Below are 15,101 nucleotides of genomic sequence, written 5' to 3'. Positions count from 1 at the left end.
ATGATGTACCTGGGATGGACGGCATTGGAGGTAACCATCACATAAATTAGCAATAAGTGAGATCAGTGTTTGAACATTTCTTATTTTCTTGCTTTTATTTAGATACAGAAGTCATCTGCCCTTGGGAGGCTTTTCGCGACGTGGAGCTGAGTGATCTGACTGAGTTTGGCATCGTATAAACCATGTGCTAACAAAACGTAGTTTATTCATCGTGGCTACAATCCAGCTGATTTATTGCTCTCCTCTTTGTTTGATGGCAATACGCTGGTCGGGTTTCTGAGTGGGAACGGCTGATGCTGAAAATTTGAGGAAGCTATTGATGTGTAACTTCCCACATTCTGGGTCACTCGCTGCAAGCTGCAACTTTAGGCTTCACATTTTTGAGTAACTTATCAAGATCTATCTATCTATCTATCTATCTATCTATCTATCTATCTATCTATCTATCTATCTATCTATCTATCTATCTATCTATCTATCTATCTATCTAGCTAGCTAGCTAGCTAGCTAGCTAGCTAGCTAGCTATCTGTCTGTCTTTCTCCATCTCGCTCTCTCTCCTCTCCCTCCATCCATCCATTTATCCTCCAATCTTTATTCATGCGCTATTAAATCTTATCCCGTAATAAAGTCAATTAATTAATTTTTTTGTGACATGCACTTATTTCTTTGATGTTGATGAGCCATTTTTAGTGAGAGCTTTTTACAGCAGCCCCTGAACTGATCAACATTGTTGCCACTATTCTAGTGATGGGAGAATTAAGCTTCAAATTTGCTTCATGATCCGGTTGCTGTGATTTTAATCCTATAGATGACACCGTCGCTTTAACTAAAGAGGTTTAAGAATTTGCAGTCAGTGTGCTTTCAGCCCAGTGCCAAACGAAGATTATTATTTGGAGGGCTCAGTAAACACAAGTGGTTCATGAAGCAGCTGGAAGCTTGCAGGCAATGGGGTCAAAATACAAAAAGTCCTGCCTAGCTACAAAAACAGATATGCTCAAACCTCATTGAATAAAGTACATAAGCAGACAAGTATATTCATTAAATAAATAAAAGAAACATTTTAAGCATATAATTATACCTACACACCAAATCAATAAAGACATAACTAGACATTTTTGATAAGTGGTGATGAGAAAGGTTTTTATAACTTCATGATCTGATATATATTTCTGAGCACTTTGAAATAACAAATGACTTTTGATATATTGCCTAAATAGCTTAATGACCCTTAAGGAACTGTGTAATGCATGCTTGATGTTTTTTCTCTGAATCATGGACACGGCCAGAGTCGTCTTGACCGTTCAGTACTTGATTGTATCTTATGTTTTGACTAATGCTAGACGCCAGTTTTTGATTACTACTGAACGCTCTGCACAGAGGGAAATAGTTTGCCTAACAAAGAAAAGATACGGTTGGAAGCATGATTAAACTAAGAATAAGCAAAGACATGATGTATAAAAAGAAAAGCAATAGATTAATGATGTCACAGCCAAAAGCTAACGTAATTTCGTACAAAATGACAAAATTAAAAGAATGAGGTACGACAGTGTATGTCCAAGATTGGAGAAGAATGTTCCCAGGAAGGTCACGTGGAGATAAAACCAGCAGGTACCAGAAGGAGCCACCCAAAGACTCGGCCAAAGATGATCGCCAAGGCCGAAAGACGGGAGGGAAGACAACAGCCCCCACCCGAGAACTCGGCCAAAGATGATCGCCAAGGCCGAAAGACGGGATGGAAGACAACAGCCCCCCTCCACACACACACACACACACACACCAACATCCCCCCACCTACACACCGAATCGCCCATAACCAGCACCACTCCCATGGAAGCAGACTCTCCTTCGAACTTGCCCCACCCCGAAGACTCATCACCCATCAATCTTGGCCCACAATGTGCTACTGAATATAAAACTGATCTAACAACCTTGGACTTTGCCTTTTCTCAATGGAGACTTTCCGCTCTTGAAGGGCCCAGTGCTGTATTGTACTTTCCTGAAAACAGAGCTTTTTGAACAAGAATTGTGATTGAACTCAACCAATCTGTGTAAGTCTAATTTCTGCTTCAGTGTCTTTGCATTTTCCTAAATCTGAAGAAATCAAACGAGCACGCAGTGAGTAAATTAGATAACAGGTGATTGGCAAAGGCTTTTGCCGTGAGGCGCAGATAACGCGCTCCCTAAATTGTGGACAGAATCCAGCAAGCTTCATGTTTTTATAGGCATATACCATTCTTAAACTTGAAATCCTAAAATGGTCTAAAGCCAAACAATATGTCAACATAATAAGAATCAATAATTTCCAAAACAGTGAATTGGTATGCCCTCTTCGCTGTTTAGATTGCTTAAACCCTCAGTGAACTTACCTACCATAAATGTCAACTAAGAAAGTCTATCTATGAAAATTCTACATAATTGTTCCATGAATGAATCAACTGATGAATCATATTAGTTATATGAATATAAAATATACTGAAATTATAACTTACCTAAATACACGACATTTTTTCATAACCAGAGTATGAACCCTCAATTTGGATATTTATTCAGTGCAACTCACTCATCCCGTGCTTTGGTATAGACACAAAGATTTATTGTCAACAGTAACAGTAACTTCTCGTTTAAATTGTTATTGCATTTGAAGATCTACATTGTAACAATACCAAAAACAAACAAAAAAACATCTCTAATGCAGGGACACCCAAACTTGACGGCCACTATCATATAGTTAGTTGTTCAATACCATTTTAGGTTCATCCTGATGTTTCACTCCCAAAAAAATGAAAATCCTTTCATTTTTGTGAGTAGTGCACATATGTCACTGTGCTAATGCAAAACAATAGGGTTTTTTTTGTTCGTAAAGTTGTTCTTAAAGTTCCTTGTAATGATGGTCAAAAAGCTCAAATAGTAAAGATTCTAGTACTAAACACTGATATTATTCCTTTCTTTCTTTCTTTCTTTCTTTCTTTCTTTCTTTCTTTCTTTCTTTCTTTCTTTCTTTCTTTCTTTATCTTGTTGTTTGTTTGTTTGTTTGTTTGTTTATTTATTCATTTATTTGTTTGTTTATTTATTTGTGTTCTCCTAGGTTACCTGTCATATTAGTCTTCCTTAGCTCTTTAATACATCTGTTTTGAACTCATTAAATAGAATACCTATTGATCATTGTCCAGCACCTACTGTGTTAGGTTCAAAATCAGCAAAAGAATCAGCAGACAAAACCAGTGAGGCAGAATGTTGAGTTCTTTCTCGCGAGGAGTGCATTCAGACTTACAGCAGTCCCGAAATACACTAAAGGTCTGTTTACACTCCTCACTCTTTTATATAGGAATGCCCTAACCACAATGTGAGACTAGCCCCTGAGGTGGGGGGAAGCGTGGGCTTTGTCTCATGAGAGAAGAAACGAGATTCTATAAACAAAAAGAAGTCACAGACAAGATGTCATGAGAATCGAAAAGAGTGCAAGGACAAAATGCTATGTGAAATAAGAAGTCACAGACAAGACACCATGAGAAAAGAGTGCAAGGACAAAATGCCATGTGCAGACATCAACAAAATAGTTTGAGCTATCAACAGCTTTCTTGGATTCCCAGAGATGTAGAAGGTCAGGAAGCTCCAGACAGCATCGTATGACTTGTTGTGGACTGGTGGACGTCTGCAAGGCGAAACAGCAAGCATTCTGTGCAATAATTTTATTAATAAGTACTCATTAGGGAACGCATGATAACATATATACACAATTTATCTACCATACTGTATACTAATACTCCCAAGATGTTGAGCAATTCACACTTAAAATCAATTAATCTTCCAGTTACTATATTCAACAAGTCGAGTGATCGGCTCTCCTTTGTTCCAAAATCCGAATTCTGTTTAAAAAAGAGGAAAGGTCTGGGCGTGAGGAGCGTAGCCAAAAAAATAAAATTGGCGACTTCCCCTTTCAGCCCGGAGCGGCTGTCTCCTCTGCCTTCCACGAAGCTTAAAATTTGACAAAGTCCAATTCGAAGACTCTGGAAATTCATCTTAGTAGAATGAAGTGACTCTTGACTCTTTTTCAATCTCAAAAAGAATGAAAAGTCCATCTTCGTTCTTTTACTCCGGGCAGCGTCACGGCCATCGCACTGACTAGGAAGAAGCGCCCCGTTCTGTGTTCAGGCAACATATTTATAGGCTTCTGGCATTACCTCGTTGGAATATGTAGGTGAAAGGTCAGAATCCTGCACCACTGGTTGTTGTTAGAGTTGTGCTCACTCTAACTTATTTTGCAAGAACCACACGGGAGACAAGCAAGTCCTTTTAGACACCTGCAGGTGGAGAGTTCACCCGTTGAAGGAATGAAGTCTAAACTCTCCCTCCTGCAAGGGCATATTTATTAAGAGAAACAGAGCGGGGGTAAGAGTAGGCTGAATAGGAAGCCCTTGTCCTCTAGTCAAAACATATCAGGGGGTGTTTTACGACCTTGTGTAGGATGGGACAAGCTATCTTATTTATTACCGGTTGCATTCCAACATAATCATACGATAAGGATAATCTGAAAAACCCTAACAGTTGTCTTGGCAACCTTGCTTTAAGCAGCAACCACTGCGCCTGACTACAGTTTGCCACCGGATGCAGATGTTTCCTGTTTTGCTTGTTCTTTCACTATTAGCCCTTGATGTCTCCTCTCAACTTAATACATTCAGGTATGGATGGAACACCCATGTTAAATACAGGTTGGACAAAACATTGCAACATTAATCACATATATCTTGTCTAATAAAGATCAATCCCATAATAGTACTTAACACAATAATGGGCTCCTCCAACTTAAACAGATATATTGATATTGCTCAAGCTGTCACATCTTAAAATTATGGCATAGCAAACTCATATTCCAAAATTGTGTGTTGCTACATGTTTGAACAGGTCGTATCCTCCCAATTGCTAACAATTTAATTGATTAGATTTGTTGATTCCCATCAGGTTACCCATATGTCAAGCTTTAACACCATCTCCTGGTGAAATTTTGGAACTACTACATGTTTTGGAATAGCCGATGTGCCTGGGCCAAATTCAATACCTAATTTTACACCATCTTGTACCACCATGTCACTTGACACATTCCAAATTTGGATGACATCATTTACGCATTTATCAGCAAACACTTGTATTAAACTACCATTTTCTTCCCCCCAAAAAGGTTTGACAATGATGTTCCTGGGATGGAGGGACTTGGGGGTAAGTAGTTTAAAAGTTGATTCTTGAATATGGTTGAAACTTTAGTTTAACCGGTAAACTAAACATTCAACCATATTCAAGTCTCAATTTTATAAACCTTATAAAAAGTCCTTTTATAAGGTTAAACTTTAACCTTTTATAAGGTTTTTGTCCATCTATTTCTCAGACTCTGCAGTGATCTGTCCCTGGGAGGCATTCAGTGACATGGAACTAAGCGACTTGGCTCAGTTTGGCATTGTCTAGACCAGGGGTGGGCATTTAATTTTTACAAGGGGCCACATGAAAAACCTGAGTTGTGTCAGAGGGCCACACCTACGATAACTTAAACCTGCTCAATTTTCTTCCATTGTAAAATGCACTGAATTATTTATTTTAAATAGCTGGTACTGGTAATTAGAAGAATACAATTATTCTGTTTATATTTACATTAAGCTATGTGAAATTGTGGTGTATAGGTCAAATAAAAAAAACAATCATCAATCAGTACAATTTATTCTTAACTTCTTTAACTTTTCCTCAAATGACAAAGCCGCTGCATCTCTGGGTGTGAAATTTGATAAAAAGTCCTTGTTAGGCTTGTAGTTTTGCTAGCAATGCATCAGCCTCTGATGCGCACTGTTTATCAGACAGATGTATTTTTTCTCATGCTTGGTCGTGTAGTGGCGACTCAAATTATATTCTTTAAACACAGCAACCTGTGTACCACAAATCAGGCAGAAGGCTTTACCTTTCATTTCTGTAAAGAAATACTTGGCAGTCCATGTCTTGTTGAAAACACGGCGATCCTTGTCAACTTTTCTTTTCTGAGGGTCAGCACACATTTCTCGGGCAGCATTACTTCGCACTGTTCACCTTTACGCACAGCTCACATACACGTACGCTACACGGAAGTGTGACGCCTTTCAAAATAAAAAAAAACAGTTGCATTGCACACACGACACTGATTTTCTTTTATTTTTTAAAATTAAGTTGTAATCAAATATAATTTACGATTGGCTTCATGCGGGCCGGACAGGGACGCACAAAGGGCTGGATGTGGCCCGCGGGCCGTATTTTGCCTAGGTCTGGTCTAGACTCACAAAATGGCCCTTGACGGATGGAAGGTTTGAGTACGTCAACAGAGGCAGCAGTACTGGATAGTGATTTCATAACTGGGAGAAATATCTGAAGCTCAGTTTCACACAGGAGTTTTTTCTCACCACCCACCGTAGTGGATTGATAGTAGATGTACATACCTTCTGTAAAAGGTTCTTCTTTTGCAAATGTTACCTCTTCAGATGACCGATTTTGCAAATGTGCTTATTATTAGTTTCAATATATTGAGATAGAACATTCATTCATACAATCCTCATTTAGAGAAACCAGCATTTATTTTTGCAAATGTTATTTTGAATTGTGTTATTTTCAAAAGGATATATTTTACAATACATACAGCATTAAACTTCTGGTGCCACTAAATCTGCCAAGAAATTATTTCTTAATACTGTATGAGGTATCTTGATGTCTGATGCATTACACCATGAACAAAATGCTTAATAAACCACAACTGTAAAGATAGAAGTCAGTTATTGTATGACATGGGATGTCCACTCGGGTAGATAATATCGTAAATTGTTTACTAAGTTTTCATTTTCTCTTTCAAAATTTTTATAGCATGCACGTATAATTGTGCTTAGCATCTTTGCTTTAATCTTTACTACAATAACCAGTGCGCAAAATGTAATGAGTTTTAATTTGATTGAAAAGCCTAAAGCAGGGGTCACTCACTATATTTGTCAGCGGGCCAAAATTGGGGGCTGGACCCAAACTTAAATAAAAAGTTAAATTTGGCATAACAATACTATTTCATGTTTATTGTTTGTATATTCTTTTTTTATTTCATTACAAAACAAAAGGGATTTGTTGCCTTTATGAGTCAAGCTTTTCTTTTAACAGATATTTTCTCTTTTGTCCTCATAATTATGGAATCCAGTTGCAGGCCGGATTGGATAGTTTGGCGGGCTGGATTCAGCCTATGGGGTCTAAAGGCTTATTTATAGTCTCCATATTCTTATGAAAATATGTGCAAACAAAGTTTGGCCTTCCCCTCAAACTTTGAAAACATTGCAACGACCTTCTGATTGTATGGATGCCGGTCATCAGGGAGTCCAAGACAATGAGGAGGCTAAAAAACTTGCAAAACAGGGATCTGAGCTCCTCATTGAGGGCCCACTTAGGTGTTGTATTTGCATCCTGCTGGAACCAAGTCTGGGACCCAGGCCCACTGCGCTGTTGTCAGTGGGTGTCACATCTATATGGGGCCAGTACATCCCTGTGGAGAGCAAGCCATCTGCCACTAGGTGGCAGCTGTACCATATAACAACCTAATCTATTTTCTCCAGTACTTCACATGGCCCCACCAAGTGGCTGTCTGATTTAGGCCACCTGTACTTCTTTCTTTTTGGACTGTATATCCACACGTCACACCAAGGTCTCCATCCTTAAAGTCCCTCCCTCGGACCCTCAGTGTCCTTTTCAGCCTTACACTCACTTTCAGCAAATTTGCCACAACTTGAGATTTGCATGGGCTGACTCTAACTGGTCTTGGCTTGTGTCAGGTCTTGGCACCATGAGTGTGCGTGGGTGTGCATGTGCATGCTTGATTGTTAGTAATTTCAAGTGTGGTGCGCTGGAGTTACTCTATCAGCGGCTGTCTTCAATGTCAGCGCCCTGTCAATACTAAAAACGAGTTTGTACATCCAGTGGTTCTGCACAATCTGGAAATTTAAAAGATCCTGACTTGCATTTTCCCCCTGTTCCCAGTCTGCCACCTTACCTACACTGAAAACACCCCACAATATGGAAACTGCTCCTGGACCTCCTCCACACGACAAACTCCTCCAACCACCATCATCCCACCCAAATAAATTCATTATCATCTCAGTTTAGTCGTTCTCTCTTTCTTCTGCATTTGGGTCCTCCCGTAACCCATCTGGCATCCAGGACACCGATCCCAATCTTCAGACCTAGCTGGACAAGGTTTGCTTTTGGATCAGCATGACCAAGCCCTAACCATGACGATGGGAAAGCTCGTGAATTTTCACAAGCCCTCACCGTACTCTAACATTGGTCTCTCATAGACCCTAGTACTGATATGACAGAAAGCTACGTCATCTGGGGGCCTTGTTGAACAACCACAGTGTAGAAATGATTCAATATTTAATTGAACAGTAAATTTGACTTCATGTTAGAACTTTGCCCATTGCCAGAATTAGAGAGAAAATCAAGATGATGCAACAGTATAAAGACTTGTGAGAACATTTTAACAGCTGGAATTAAAAAACAGTATTGTTGCTGTGTACAAGAATGAAGTGAGTAGATTCATCTGTGTGTGCAGCGACATATTGGAGCGATTCTCATGGTCCATTGGTCCAAGATGACATTTCAGCTTCATCTGACATTTGAATGCAGGCAAATGAAAGGCTACATACCCAAAGTCCATCCATGAAGGAACAGAAACCTGTTCAATTAGCTCAGAAGAAATGGAGGCAAGGGTCTGATGGGCTCACTTGATGCTCGTGTGAGTGGAGTCATAATTTTCAACATTTAGATTTTTCCGATACTAAATGAGAAATGCATATCACACAGTGTAGCTGTTCAAGCTATCATTTAAGTTTAAGGTGACAGAGGTTAAACAATCCTCTATTCACAAGGTCAACATTTAAACCACAGATGTACGAGCTTCTCGGAAACCTGGTTCTACAGTCAAGAACCAAGCCTTGGAGTCTCTTCAAGCTAGCACGCCAAGAAAGCACAAGGACAAGGAACCAAATGCAGGGAAACAGGAGGAGCAGGGCGTATCGAAGAATTTGTTTTTAACAAACATCCACTCCCAAACTACTGAAGCAAACTAAAGTCAGAGTACCAAAACTTCAGGCGTAAAACAGCACAAAGTCAGCAAAGACAACGAACCAACAAGGACAGAAAGAAAGCACTGAGATAAGTACAAACCGGATTCGGTTGAAGTTGGGAAATTGTGTAAAATGTAATTAAAAACAAAATACAACGATTTGAAAATCCTTCTCAACACATATTCAATTGAATACACTACAAAAACAACATATTTAATGTTCAAACTCCATCCATCCATCCATCCATCCATCCATCTTCTTCCGCTTATCCGGGGTCGGGTCGCGGGGGCAACAGCTTCAGGAGGGACTCCCAGACTTCCCTCTCCCCAGCCACTTCATCCAGCTCATCCCGGGGGATCCCAAGGCGTTCCCAGGCCAGCTGAGAGACATAGTCTCTCCAGCGCGTCCTGGGTCGTCCCCGGGGTCTCCTACCGGTGGGACATGCCCGGAACACCTCCCCAGGGAGGCGTCCAGGAGGCATCCTGATAAGATGCCCGAGCCACCTCATCTGGCTCCTCTCAACGTGGAGGAGTAGCGACTCTACTCCGAGTCTCTCCCGGATGACCGAGCTTCTCACCCTATCTCTAAGGGAGAGCCCGGACATCCTGCGGAGAAAACTCATTTCGGCCGCTTGTATCCGAGATCTCGTTCTTTCGGTCACGACCCATAGCTCGTGACCATAGGTGAGGGTAGGAGCGTAAATCGACCGGTAAATTGAGAGCTTTGCCTTTTGGCTCAGCTCTCTCTTCACCACAACGGACCGGTACAGGGTCCGCATTACTGCCGACGCTGCACCGATCCGCCTGTCGATCTCACGCTCCATCCTCCCCTCACTCGTGAACAAGACTCCAAGATACTTGAACTCCTCCACTTGGGGCAGGATCTCATCCCCGATCCGGAGAGGGCATTCCACCCTTTTCCGATTGAGGACCATGGACTCGGATTTGGAGGTGCTGACCCTCATCCCGACCGCTTCACACTCGGCTGCGAACCGTTCCAGCGAGAGCTGGAGATCACGGCCTGAAGAAGCCAACAGCACCACGTCATCTGCAAAAAGCAGAGACGCGATGCTGAGGTCCCCAAACCGGACCCCCTCAACGCCTCGGCTGCGCCTAGAAATTCTGTCCATAAAAATTATGAACAGAATCGGTGACAAAGGGCAGCCTTGGCGGAGTCCAACCCTCACTGGGAACGAATCCGACTTACTGCCGGAAATGCGGACCAGACTCTGGCATCGGTGATACAGGGACCGAACCGCCCTTATCAGTTGGCTCGGCACCCCGTACTCCCGAAGCACCCTCCACAGAACCTCCCGAGGGACACGGTCGAACGCCTTCTCCAAGTCCACAAAACACATGTGGACTGGTTGGGCAAACTCCCATGCACCCTCGAGGATCCTGCCGAGGGTGTAGAGCTGGTCCACTGTTCCACGGCCAGGACGAAAGCCACACTGCTCCTCCTGAATCCGAGGTTCGACCTCCCGACGGACCCTCCTCTCCAGCACCCCTGAATAGACCTTACCAGGGAGGCTGAGGAGTGTGATTCCCCTGTAATTGGAACACACCCTCCGGTCCCCCTTCTTAAAGAGGGGAACCACCACCCCAGTCTGCCAATCCAGAGGCACTGTCCCCGATGTCCACGCAACGTTGTAGAGGCGTGTCAGCCATGACAGCCCCACAACATCCAGAGCCTTTAAGAACTCCGGGCGGATCTCATCCACCCCCGGGGCCTTGCCACCGAGGAGTTTTTTAACTACCTCAGTGACTTCGACCCCAGAGATTGGAGAATCCGCCTCAGAGTCTCTAGGCCCTGCTTCCTCAATGGAAGGCGTGTAGGTGGAATTGAGGAGGTCTTCGAAGTATTCTCCCCACCGACTCACGACGTCCCGAGTCGAGGTCAGCAGCACGCCATCCCCACTATAAACAGTGTTGACGTTGCACTGCTTCCCCCTCCTGAGACGCCGGATGGTGGACCAGAATTTCCTCGAAGCCGTCCGAAAGTCATTCTCCATGGCCTCACCGAACTCCTCCCATGCCCGGGTTTTTGCCTCAGCAACCGCCGAAGCCGCGTTCCGCTTGGCCATCCGGTACCTGTCAGCTGCCTCCGGAGTCCCGCAGGCCAAAACGGCCCGATAGGACTCCTTCTTCAGCTTGACGGCATCCCTTACCGCCGGTGTCCACCAGCGGGTTCGGGGGTTGCCGCCACGACAGGCACCAACGACCTTACGGCCACAGCTCCGATTGGCCGCCTCAACAATGGAGGCGCGGAACATGGTCCACTCAGACTCAATGTCCCCCGCCTCCCCCGGGACGTGGGAAAAGCTCTGCCGGAGGTGGGAGTTGAAGCTCTTCCTGACAGGAGATTCTGCCAGACGTTCCCAGCAGACCCTCACAGAGCGTTTGGGTCTGCCAGGTCGGACCGGCATCTTCCCCCACCATCGGAGCCAACCCACCACCAGGTGGTGATCAGTTGACAGCTCCGCCCCTCTCTTCACCCGAGTGTCCAAAACATGCGGCCGCAAATCCGATGACACGACTACAAAGTCGATCATCGAACTGCGGCCTAGGGTGTCCTGGTGCCAAGTGCACACATGGACACCCTTATGTTTGAACATGGTGTTCATTATTGAAAATCCGTGTCGAGCACAGAAGTCCAACAATAGAACACCGCTCGGGTTCAGATCAGGGGGGCCGTTCCTCCCAATCACGCCCTTCCAGGTCTCACTGTCATTGCCCACGTGAGCATTGAAGTCACCCAGTAGAACGATAGAGTCCCCAGAAGGAGCGCTCTCCAGCACATCCTCCAGGGACCCCAAGAAGGGTGGGTACTCTGAGCTGCTGTTTGGTGCATAGACACAAACAACAGTCAGGACCCGTCCCCCCACCCGAAGGCGGAGGGAGGCTACCCTCTCGTTCACCGGGGTGAACCCCAATGTGCAGGCGCCCAGCCGGGGGGCAATAAGTATACCCACACCTGCTCGACGCCTCTCACCGTGGGCAACTCCAGAGTGGAAGAGAGTCCAGCCCCTCTCGAGAGGGCTTGTACCGGAACCCAAACTGTGCGTGGAGGCTAGTCCGACTATATCTAGTCGGAATCTTTCTGCCTCGCACACCAGCTCGGGCTCCTTTCCAGCCAGAGAGGTGACATTCCATGTCCCAAGAGCCAGCTTCTGCAGCCGGGGATCAGACCGCCAAGGTCTCCCGCCTTTGGCTGCCGCCCAGCTCACATTGCACCCGACCCCTTCGGCCCCTCCCACAGGTGGTGAGCCCGTGGGAAGGGGGACCCACGTTTCCATTTCGGGCTATGCCCGGCCGGGCCCCATGGGCGAAGGCCCGGCCACCAGACGCTCGCCTTCGAGCCCCGCCTCCAGGCCTGGCTCCAGAGGGAGGCCCCGGTGACCCGCGTCCGGGCGAGGGAAAACTAAGTCCATTTATATCACTCATCATAAGGGGCTTGTGAGCCGTGCTTTGTCTGGCCCCTCACCTAGGACCCGTTTGCCATGGGTGACCCTACCAGGGGCATGAAGCCCCCGACAACATGGCTCCTAGGATCATAGGGGCACGCAAACCCCTCCACCAAACTGTTCAAACTGATAAACTTAATTGTTTTTTGCCAAATAATAATTAACTTGGAATTTTATGGCTGCAACATGTCCAGTAGAAGTTTGGAAAGGTGGCAAAAAATACTGAGAAAGCGGAGAAAAGCTCATCAAACACCTATTTGGAACATCCCACATGTGATCAGGCTAATTGGGAACAGGTGGGTACCATGATTGGGTACAAAAGGAGCCTTCCCAAACATGCTCAGTCATTCACAAGCAAGGATGGAGCGAGGTTCACCTCTTTGTCCACAACCGCGTGAGAAAATAGTTGAAAAGTTTAAGAACAACATTTCTCAAAGCAAAATTGCAAGGAATTTACGGTCCATAATATCATCAAAAGGTTCAAAGAATGTGGTGAAATCACTGCATGTAATGACCGTGACATTCGATCCCTCAGACAGCACTTCCTTAAAAACCGACATGAGTATGTAAAGGACATCACCAAATGGGCTCAGGAAAACTTCAGAAAACCACTGTCAGTAAATACAGTTTGTCACTACATCAGTAAGTGTGGGTTAATACTCTACCATGCAAAGCAAAAGCCGTTTATGAACAACATCCAGAAACGCCGCCGGGTTCTCTGGGCTCGAGCTCATGAAAAATGGACTGATGCACAATGAAAAAGTGTTTTTGTGGTCTGATGAGTTCACTTTTCAAATTGTTTTTGGAAACACTGGACATCGTGTCCTCCGGACCAAAGACGAAGCAAACTATCCGGACTGTTATCAACGCAAAGTTCAAAAGAGGATTCTAAGGATTCAGTTCACTCAAAAGAACTGTCGTGCCCATCACTACTCTGCCCTGACAGCGGTTTATTAGGGTCACCTCATGGTTAGAAAAAAACCAAAACAAGAACAGACACATTTATAGCCATCGGCAAGCGATCTGGCCCAGTCAACTACTTGACGTCACATCTGTTCCCAACATGGTGTCTTGAATTAAATACACCAAGGGGGATTATTTTGGCAAATAGACAGAAATATTGGAGCACCAGACATTTAGTAATGTAACAATATTGCTGTCTCTATCAATCAAGACAGTGTGAGAGCTCCAGAGTTAAACCTTAATCTGTGTAAAGTTTACTTTATTTGGCCACTCAAGGTAAATCATTCAAAATCAGTGGTGGGAAGTAACAAAGAACTGTACAGATAATTTGTTTTTGCATTTAACAAGATTTTGAATTTAGTTAGGAGGGTGCGGGTTCGATTCCACCTCCGGCCCTCCCTGTGCGGAGTTTGCATGTTCTCCCCGAGCCCGCGTGGGTTTTCTCCGGGCACTCCGGTTTCCTCCCACATCCCAAAAACATGCTTGGTAGGCCGATTGATCACTCCAAATTGTCCCTAGGTGTGAGTGCGAGTGCGAATGGTCGTTTGTCTCTGTGTGCCCTGCAATTGGCTGGCAACCGGTTCAGGGTGTCCCCCGCCTACTGCCCGATGACAGCTGGGATAGGCTCCAGCACGCCCGCGACCCCCGTGGGGACTAAGCGGTTCAGAAAATGGATGGATGAAAATTGATTGATGTTTCAGGTATCTGCACTTTGGTTGCATATTTATTTGTCTGATGACATTTTATTTTTACTCCCAACATTTATCACTACTTTTTACTCCTTACTTTGTCTTGACTTTGTCCTCACCAGATGACCTGCCTAGACCACAGGTCCAGCGGCAATGAAGGGCAGACAGCAGCATGGATGTGGCTCCAACAGATGGTAGATTTGTATAAACCAAACTGCACTGTTAGACCATAAAAAAACACATTCATCATTAGCCGTTACTTATTTTTTCAGGAATATTTTAGACTATTACTGCTGTAAATCGCATGTTAAATTACTTTAGGGCCATACTGGGGGGATAATTTACAGCAAAAAAAAAAGAAAGCACAGAGGGAACAATGTTTATGTTGAGAGAAAACATGACAATGCATTTCATGCTGATGCTATGCTCTTGAACTGTTACAAAATCATTGTTATTGGAACAATATTAAGTATTTTGTAAGTAAGGAAGTTAGTCCATCCATCCATTTTCTGTACCGCTTGTCCCAACAGGGGTGCTGGAGCCTATCCCAGCGGTCATCGGGCAGTAGGCGGTGGAACACCCTGAACCGGTTGCCAGCCGATTGCAGGGCACAAAGAGGCAAACAATCATCCGCACTCGGACTTAGGGGCAATTTGGAATGCTCAATCAGCCTACCATGCATATTTTTGGGATGTGGGAGAAAACCCACGCAGGCACGGGGAGAACATGCAAACTCCACACAGGGATGGCCGAAGGTGGAATCAAACCCACACCCTCCCAACTGTGAGGCGGACGTGTTAACCAGTGCGGCACCGAGCCGCCCTAGTAAGTTAGTATGTTTAGAAATTTTGTTTTGTTTGGTTTTTGATGATGCATTCCGC

This window comes from Syngnathus scovelli, chromosome 4 (assembly GCF_024217435.2).
Source record: "Syngnathus scovelli strain Florida chromosome 4, RoL_Ssco_1.2, whole genome shotgun sequence".
NCBI lineage: Eukaryota > Metazoa > Chordata > Actinopteri > Syngnathiformes > Syngnathidae > Syngnathus > Syngnathus scovelli.
Note: the sequence above shows the minus strand (reverse complement) of the source record.